The 9,970-nt window shown below is 40.0% G+C and overlaps 1 protein-coding gene across 1 annotated transcript in view; it reads left to right on the top strand.

The window, feature by feature from the left end:
* ABHD3 (abhydrolase domain containing 3) overlaps positions 1-9,970 on the top strand; it is a 57,891-nt gene that overhangs the window by 1,655 nt on the left and 46,266 nt on the right. The window lies entirely within an intron of this gene.

Raw genomic sequence — 9,970 nt, 5'->3', positions numbered from 1 at the left:
TTGCTCCCGCACCTCGCTCAGCCAGTGAGCAGCCGGTCTGTATGTGGGATCCGAACCCTCGGCGGGAGCACCGCCACGCTCTCAAGCGGCGCACTGTAGCAGTGCTCCACCGGGCCGGCCCGATACTGATGGAAGCTTTAAGCAGATTTTACTCAAGACTCCAGAGATGAGTCTGAACAGTACAGACTGGGGGTCAGGGGGGGACCTGGGGACCACGAACTCATCTGCCCCTTTGACCACTTCTTAAGCCTTCAAGGAGTTCAACTTGTTTCTTCCATAGGTCTCCACAGGGGGTCCCACATGTATATTTCTCCTTTCCAACATGACTTCTTTTTGCCATCCATATTTCAACTCCTCTCATCTTGAAGTCTCCAGCCTCTCAATTCCTTAGATAGAGTGCTCCTCTAAAAGAAATCAGTCAGTTGGAAATCAGATTGTTAGTGCTAAAGTTAGGGCTATTATTAATGCAATAAGTATTAGAACCAAGATTGGGGTCACAGTGGTTTATCAATATATGATGTCATGATATCTATAATTTTTTATCACAATCCATATAGAAATATGACGTATTTTTTAATTGAATGTAACCTAAAGTTTTTTTCATTAAGTGTATGTCTTATGATTTTCAGTCTGGCATTCTCTCTAAGTATAAATCATTTTGTCCTCTGTCTGATTTCTGTTGCTAATTTACCATAGATTTGAGGAGGAGAAGGATATAGGATATATCCTATTACAGACAGAATTTTGCCATATCCAAAAATTAAAAAAAAAACAGAAACATTGCTAAGAGGTTTAATTCTTCCTAAAAACCCTCAGAGTTCACATAAAAGTTATGCTCTGATTTCATGTTTAGCTTACTGTATATACATGGATGGATGCAGAAACAATTACAGATATGTATGCACGAGGGGTCTTCAAAAAGTTCATAGAAAAATTTGTATTACCATTTTTCCATGAACTTTTTGAAGCACCCTCATATTTGTGGGTTAGTATGCATATACATATTATCTAGTTCTATCGACTCAGAGAGCCTAAATGCAATGACTCCCCGTTGCTATGAGCACACCCAGTGCCCAGATCTTTGTTTCTAAATACGATTCCTCAATAAAAAGAATTGGGCCTCCTTGGAGAAATGGCTGACTTCTGGTCCTGGGACAAGAAAAATGTAAGATGAGCCTGGAGCGTCTTGTAGAGCCAGAAAGTAAAGAAGTGCTCAAAAAACAAAAGGATGGGGCATGTTAAAGACAGCCAATATGAAACAGCTTTCAATAACCAAGACTGGAAGAATTTGAGAAACAAAATAAATGATGTAGTTTTGAATTATAATCCAACTATAAAATAAGTACACACGAGTCCATACTGATATAAATAAAAGATTGAATAAATAAATAAATAGGGAAAAGAGACAAATATTCCTTACAGAAGAATTCCAGATATTTAGGCACTCCCACTTCCAGGAGGTGGAGCTTAATTTCTGCTACCTCTCTCTTGAGAGTGGGCTAGACCTGTGACTCTTCCAAATGGTAACTTTACAGGGGAGAAACCCAGCAAACACTTTAGCCAAATGATGAAGGTTGACATCCCCAGTTATGTCATGTGGCTTTTATGTACCTCAAATACAATATAAGAGCACTTCACTTATGTGGTATTCTTTCCAAAAACCCATAACCTCTCTAATCATGAGAAACACATCAGACAGACCCAGGCTGACAGGCATTCTACAGGATACCTGATTAGTTCTCTTCACGAATGTCAAGGTCATAGAAAGACTGAGAAACTATCACAGACCAGAGGAGACTAGGGAGAGAAGACAACTAAATGCATTGTGAGACTCTGGATTAGTTAGATTCTAGAACCAAAAGAGGACGTTAATGGAAAAATTAGCAAAATCCAAATAAGTTGAGTTTAGTTAACAGTAATGCATCAATTTTGATAAATGTACCACAGTAACGTAAGATTTTAATAATGGAGATAACTAGTTGAGGAGTATATGGGAACTCTCTACTACCTTTGCAACTTTTTTGTAAATCTAAAATTATTCCGAAATTTTAAAAATTTACTTAAGTATTTTTTTTTTTTTTTAAAGATGACCGGTAAGGGGATCTTAACCCTTGACTTGGTGTTGTCAGCACCACGCTCAGCCACTGAGCGAACCGGCCATCCCTATGTGGGATCCGAACCCGGGGCCTTGGTGTTATTAGCACCGCACTCTACCGAGTGAGCCACGGGCCGGCCCAAAAATTTACTTAAGTTTTAAAAATAGTTATACTCTATCAGATCCCCATACCAGCCGGCCACCAAAAATAAAATAAAATAAAATAATAGTTGTACTCTAAAAGAGCATTTCTACCCTATCCCCAACCTTTGGTTTTATTACAAAGTCCTTTGACAATGAATAATGCCATACATACACAATTGCTTCTCACAGATTTTTTAGTTTCTCCCTTTAAAACTTGGCATCTTTCTCAAGGAAATTCTCTGGACACACATCTCTCCCCTTCCTCCAAATTCTACCAGATACTACTACCCCAGTCGCAAAGAAAGTTTTTTATTGTTATTTTTGGGTTTTTTTTTTTTTTTTGGTGGCTGGCCAGTACAGGAATCAGAACCCTTGATCTTGGTGTTAACAGCACCACGCTCCAACCAAGTGAGCTAAGCAGACAACTGCTCTTTTTTTTTTTTTTTTTTTGCATAAAATTTCTAGTATATACAAATGTAAGGAGACTAATACAATGAATGTTCATATACCTGTCACTCAACTACAACAATCTTGTTTCATCTCAACCCACATCCATGTCCCACTGGATTATTTTAAAGCATATCCCAGACATCATTTCATTAGTAAATACTTCAGTAATATCTCTAAAAGATAAATACCCTTTTAAGAAAAATAACCACAATACTATTATATAGTATTATCATAATAGTAACTCCTTAATTCTACCAGATATCTAGTCTGTCTTTGCATGTCCCTTATTGTCTCATGTAATTTTTTTTTCAGGTTGGTTTGTTTAAATCAGGATCCAAATATGAGTCATGCATTGCACTGACTGATCTCTCTATATACAGGTTCCCTTCCCTCTTTTTTTAATCCTTTGAAAATAGTTTATTGAATAAACCAGATTGTTTGGCCTATAGAATTTTTCATATTCTGAATTTTTCTAATTACACATCCCCAAAGTGTTGCTAAACATGTTTCTCTGCCTCTGGTATTTCTATAAAATGGTAGTTAGATCTAGTAGCTTCATCAAACTCAATTTTGGGGCAAGAACATTTCATAGGTAATGTTGTATACTTCCTACATTATCCTTTCAGGATGCACTTAATTTCTGGGTGACTATATGTTATTGAAGTTTAGATTGATTAGGAAAATTGTCAGCTTGGTCCATCCATTATAAATTTCTTCATTAGCTTTTATGGTGCATATAGCTACTGATACTTACTGCCTACACCTATAATTATTTTAATAAAGATAACTAAATAGTGATATTCTACTTCTATTTCTACTCCATTTTGTTAGCTGAAATTCTTCTGTGTAGATGAACTTTCCCTCAGGGCTGTTTGGTTATCCTAAGATATGTGTGATACAGAAAGGCAGAAAAATGCTGGCTTCTTTCCCTTTATTTAGTACTCTTCAGACTATTGAATAGGTTTCCTATTATCCTCCAAATGTGACCAAACTTCTCTCCAAAAGGTCTTATAAATCTTTATTTTTTAAAAAAGCATTTATTCTTAGATATCTCATATTTGGGTTGCTATTGTAAATGGTGTATACATGAAAATTTTGTTTTGAAACTTTCATCAGTGGCAAATATAACGCAGAAGTCCTATTAGAAATGAGAAATTCTAAGTCAGTACTTCACAAATTATCTGTATTAAAGGGTCTGTTTTTGAGGTTGTTAATACTTCTAATCCATTGAGGACCAGTATTTATAAAATACATTAAAAATTAGTTACTGACTTATATGATTCCATATGGTACTTTGTTTACTAACACCAAGGAAGGTGGCTGGATTTGAGCTGTTTTGCACATATCTCAGATAAGAGTTGGCCACAATTTTGGTTAACTATTGCTGCTTAAAAAAACCATCCAAAATTTAGTAACTTAATTACAATTACCTATCAGATTTTTGTAGGTTGAATGGGCTCAGCTGGGCAGTTCTTGCTTGGAGTCTCTTGCGTGGCTGCAGCCAAATGACAGCTGGGGCCAGAGTCACCTACAGGTTTGATGGGGCTGAACATCTAAGAAGCTTTCTTTACTCCCATGTCTGAAGAAGTAAGATGTAGAGAGAAAACTGAGGGAGGTAATTAGAAGATATTGAGCAAGAATGGGTCTCTTAGAAACCATGTAGTGGGGTGGTTTGCAGACCCACCTACTCTACCTATAACCCACTCCCTTCTCATCTCCACTCCCACCATGGAACTCATACATTCACCTCCAAGACTGCTAGCTTTTGTGCACCTTCCACAAAGATGACATTTTCAATGAAACTCCCAGGCCAACAATTCAAAACTCTGATGATCTCTCTCTCTCTAGTCTGTTTATGTAGGCTGGAGGAAGAAGAGGCAACTAGAGTGATGGCTTTGGGTGATGAGGCCAGCTCAGACATTTCTCAGTAAATTCTGGAGCTCTGTGTAGATCCCCTGCTTTTAGTACCTGCCACCTTTGTGCATGGATATAGAACGTATCCATCAATCCCGAAGCAAGAGGGAAAGCGCTACTCAACATCCTGTTGCTCTGAGCAAAGCCACAGCTGCAGACAAGCCGCATTACAGCTCTGTTTTTGCTCCTAGTAAAATATTTTCTCCAAATTACATCTTGCAAGGCATGTGACAATGAATTTTCTGTAAAATCAAAACACAATAATGTTTATGGGATTATTAGCAAAGTGACACAGGTGGGACAGCAGTAGAGCTTCATCAGTATTAGCATTTACAACATATTTTGTACAGTGTGCTCATGAAAATTCGACTAAAGCACCATTGCCGTCACAGATCTTGTTACAGCTCCTAGACAGTGAACGGATATATTCCTCAAAGGTTTATAAGATTAAAGGTAAGATTCTTTTTATGGTTTAGCTTTCCATCCTGAAACAATGGTAACTAATAAAGTTCTTTTTACCTTTTTCTTTTAAGCTACTATATTAATAGTAGCTTGATACAAAATTTAAAAAGTATAAAAGGGTATTTAGAGAAAAGCAAATTTCTCTCCTACTCTTCATATCAGGCAATCCATTTTCACTCTCCGGAGGCAACTACTAGTTTCAGTTTCTTTTGTATCTTCCTGGAGCTAATTATATTTTTTACAGGTGCATTTTCTGTATTTTAATATAATATACTTCAATTAAATATGGTATATTACATGAAATTTGTAGAGATGCATTCCTGTCTAAAACTCATCATCCTTTACATCTTAAAATGTTTTGTCCTTTCTTACTTTTAGTTATCTGTATATCTTTTCATGTGAGTTATGCCTTTATATTTAGTTTTCTGGTTTAAAAAAAAAACTTTTTTACTGATTAAAAAAGTAATGAATGCTTATTGTGACAATTTAAAAAAAGAGAATTATAAGGAAAAAACCAAAAATCTCTTAATGGGTTTCTTAATTTTGAAGGTTAATTGAAAGAGCTGAAATCTATAACTAATTTAAAATATTCTGTATTAGTCTGTTTTTGTTGCTTACAATGGGGATACCTGAAACTGGGTAATTTATAATTTATTGCTTACAGTTTCAGAGGCTGACAAGTCCAAAGTCCAGGCAACACATCTGGTGAGGGCCTTGTTTGTGGGTGGTGACTCTTCACAGCAGTACAGGGTGTCACATGACCAGTGGCTTGAACAAAGAGAGAGACTAACTTCCTCACTCACTCTCCTTCTAAAGCCATCAGACCCATGCCCATAACCACCAATAAACCATCAGTCTGCTAAGATGGAGTCTTTTATAGCAAAGTGTAATCACAGGAGTGATGTCATCCCATCACCTTCACTATATTATATTGGATAGAAGTGAGTCACAGCTCCCACCTGCACTCAAGGAGAAGGGCACCAGGAGGCAGAGATCATTGGGAGTCACCTTAGAGTCTACAACACATTCTGATTTCTCTATGAAATACAAATAACAGAGTTAGAGAAAAAAAGTGACAAAGGGCTTCATGAACATTTTATACCAAGCTATAAAGGCTGAATCCTTTGCTTTAGCTCTGTCGCTTTAAATATAGACTTGATCAGAATTTTTAAAAAAATAAACATAGCATTTAAAAAAACACAGCAAGTATGTTGTTATAGCTTAAATATTCACGGAGATTGTAGTGGACTGAATTACACCCCCCAAAACTCCCTGAAGCTTGAATTGTGTTCCCCAAGTTTTATGTATTAGAAACTTAATCCCCACTGTAACTGTTGAGGGTGGGAAATCCTATTATAGTAATTGAAAGATGGTGCCTTGAAGAGGTGATTAGATTCCAGGTCCATGCCATGGTGAATGGATTAAAAATGGTGGTCACGGGCATGGTTCGGAGGGCTTTAAAAAGAGAGTGAATGAGGAGGTAAAGTTTGTTTCTGCTCTCTCGGCTCTGTCATTTCACAGTGTGATACCCTGTGTCACTGAAGTCACCACCAAGACCCTCACTTTGGATGTCCCAGCCTCTGAAACTTTAAGCAATATATTTCATTTTCTTTATAAATTACCCAGTTCCAGGTATTTTGTTATAAGCAACAGAAATGGACTAATACAGATATAATTTAAGAAAAAATTGAAGTAAGTATTTCCTTGCTTTGTTTCTTTATCACAAAGCTAACAAGATTTTGTAATGTAGCATTGTAGTTACCAAAACAGGTTTCGGAGGCATCTAGTCTTTGGTTCAAATCCCAGTTCTGCCCACTCCTTTTCTATAGAAACTCACCTCACTTGCTTCCCTTCCATCTTCAGACTCTTGTGTATGCAGTTCCCTCCTCCCATAGAAACTCTTTACCTTCTTATCTTTTAACCTCGGCATTTGCTCACTTCCCTTTCAGGAATTCTTCTCTGATCTCCCTTAGACTGTTGGTTGCAGCTGTTAAGTTGCCCCATTGTGTGCTTGACGTAGACATTTGCATTTTTTTCTTTTTGTCTTTTGTCTTTTTCCGTGTCCGGGATCGCAACCCTCAGTGTTGCCCCCGTACCGGACCGGGGACCGGCAACGGGATTGCAACCCTCGGTGCTGCTCCCGCGCCTCGCTCAGCCAGTGAGCGGGAACCGGTCTGTATGTGGGATCCGAACCCTCGGGCGGGAGCGCCGCCGCGCTTCCCAAGCGGCGCACTTATCCAGTGCGCCACCGGGCCGGCCCCAGACATTTGCATTTTATAGGCTGTCCTGCATCTGAACTCTCATCTGTGTCTCAGGAACCCTTGCTATATGATTATTCCCCACTGCAGAAGCTGAAAATACCAGATACTTGTTTTCCTACTTTTACAGCAGGGAGGAAGCCGAGATATAACCTAGACTGCACTAGTCAGTTCCACTCACAACAGACCTTTTTTTTTTTTGTTAAAGATGACCGGTAAGGGGATCTTAACCCTTGACTTGGTGTTGCCAGCACCACGCTCAGCCAGTGAGCAAACCGGCCATCCCTATATAGGATCTGAACCCATGGGCTTGGTGTTATCAGCACCGCACTCTCCCGAGTGAGCCACGGACGGGCCCCACAACAGACTTTTAATGAAGAGACAGTGAAGCTAAGTGGCAGGGGTTACAAAGGAATCCATTGTAGCAAGGAGACAGAGGTGACAGCACCCCATTGCCAGAGGTAACAGTGTCAGGGTTCAGAGCAGAGCCCAGCCCCAGTGTGGGTGGTGTGGATGCCAAAAACCATCCAGTGGAGCCCAACTGGGGCAGGACCAGCTCCACAACTTTTAAAGGCATTCATTGTTCCTAACTTCCAAGTCTGATTCTCTGGCGGTTCCGGAGATATCATCAGCTACCAAATGCCATTTTAATAAATTTATTTTCTTCTTACAGTAAGCCAAATTGGTTTTTGCTGCTTGCTACTAAGGACCTGTGTTACTACTGCATCTGGTACCTCCCCAGTATTAGTCCGTTTTGCATTGCTATAACAGAATACCTGAAACTGGGTAATTTATAAAGAACAGAGGTTTATTTGGCTCATGATTGTGGGACAGCTGCATCTGGCATGGGCCTCATGCTGCTTCTACTCATGGTGGAAAGCTTAGGCAGCCTGCAGGTACAAGCAGACCACCTGGAGAGGGAGAAGGAGAGGGGGAGGGAGAGGGAGAGGGAGGGAGAGGGAGAGGGAGAGGGAGGGTGGCAGATGAGTTCGGAGTTGTTTTCGACTCCCAGGTCAGCACACTTTCCACATGCCACGAAGTCTATGAAATACTGTTATGGACTTAATGTCTGTGGTATTCCCCCATTCATACATTGAAGCCCTAATCCCCAATGTGATGGTACTAGGAAGTAGGGCCTTCAGGAGATAATTAGGTTTAGAAGAAGTCATGAAGGTAGAGCCCCTATGATGGGATTAGTACCTGTATAAGAAGAAGAAGACACTCTCCAGAGCTTCCTCTCTCCACCATGGGAAGATACAGCAAAAACAAAGCCTTCTGCAAGGCAGGAAGAGGGCCTTTGTCAGAACCTCACCACACTGACATCCTGATCTTGGATTTCCAGCCTCCAGAACTATGAGAAATAAATTTCTGTTGTTTTAGCTATCCAGTCTATAGTATTTTGTTAAAACAGCCCAAGTTAAGACAAGTATTTTATAATATTTTCATTTTAAATTTAAGCAAAATGAACTATACACACATTACTGGTAGGCAGGGCAGAAGACAGGTGCAGGCATTACAAACTTTGTCGGCATGTAAGGTATGTAAGGTGTCAAGTAGGGCAACCAACATGTGCGTCTGTGTTGTGCGTGCTCAGGTGTGAGAAGTAGAGAGTGACAATTACTTATTCTCAAGGAAATCTAGTAAATGCATTACTTCACTTAGTCCTCTCACAACTCTATAAAGTAGAAATTATTATTCCACAGATTTAAAAAAAGAAAAAAAAAAAAAACGCTCAGTGAAGGTAATTGAATTATTCTGAGTACCACCAACCATCAAGTCGCAATAACCAAATTGAAGACAAATAAATTGCTCACTTATGGCCCCTCGCATTTCCCCATCACTAAGTTATATCATTAATTTATAATTCTGTGAATTTTTTCATAGTCTAGACAGGCCCCTACCTTTCTTTTGCCTAAGTCTTGCCATTCTTGGTAGCTCTTGGAGGGAGGTGTTCACAACAGATTACTTGGCTCGGTAAGTCTTCTAACCCTTTCAGCTGCCTCCTGCCAGCATGTCTTCTGACTTCTGTCATGTTGCCATAAAAACCTCGGAGAACCTACCTCATAATTTCTTGTCTGTACATGAGGTAATTGGTGTAAATTTCTATAAGTCTGTAAGTTCAAAATGAACTACAAATAGGCTTTTGACATTACTGAATCCCATTTCCTATTCTTGACCTTTTCATTCTCAGGAACCACTCTCATTTAAGTCACACTTACCCACTAAAAAGATTCACAGAGAGATTTAAAGTTATGTATGACTGTCCTCACTGTTAAACGTTCCTTCATAGAATGTTTCTTTGGATCGTCTTCGGGGGCTACACAAACTCCTGGGGGGCTGTAGGATTCTTTCACTCTGACATCTTTGGCATTAAGTCCCGAAATCCTTAAATCCAAGGCACACTTCCGGGGCACCCTAAAGCGTGAGTTTTACCGAGACCCCCGGCCAAGCGGAATCGTTCAAGGTCACCGGGCAGGTGCGTGCCCCCGGGACCGAACCAGCGCGGCCAGGCCGGTTTCCTTCCCCACCCACGCTCTCTCCCCACTCTTGGAGCCCACCCGGGCGGACGGCAACCTGGTCGGGAGACCCCAGTCCGCCCGCCTTTTGGAACCGCGCCTCTGGAAGGTTCCTGAGCGGCGGGGGGGGG

Source organism: Galeopterus variegatus, unplaced genomic scaffold, assembly GCF_000696425.1.
Source record: "Galeopterus variegatus unplaced genomic scaffold, G_variegatus-3.0.2 Scaffold2052, whole genome shotgun sequence".
NCBI classification, from domain to species: Eukaryota; Metazoa; Chordata; class Mammalia; order Dermoptera; family Cynocephalidae; genus Galeopterus; species Galeopterus variegatus.
This window is presented reverse-complemented; position numbering and strand designations above follow the sequence as displayed.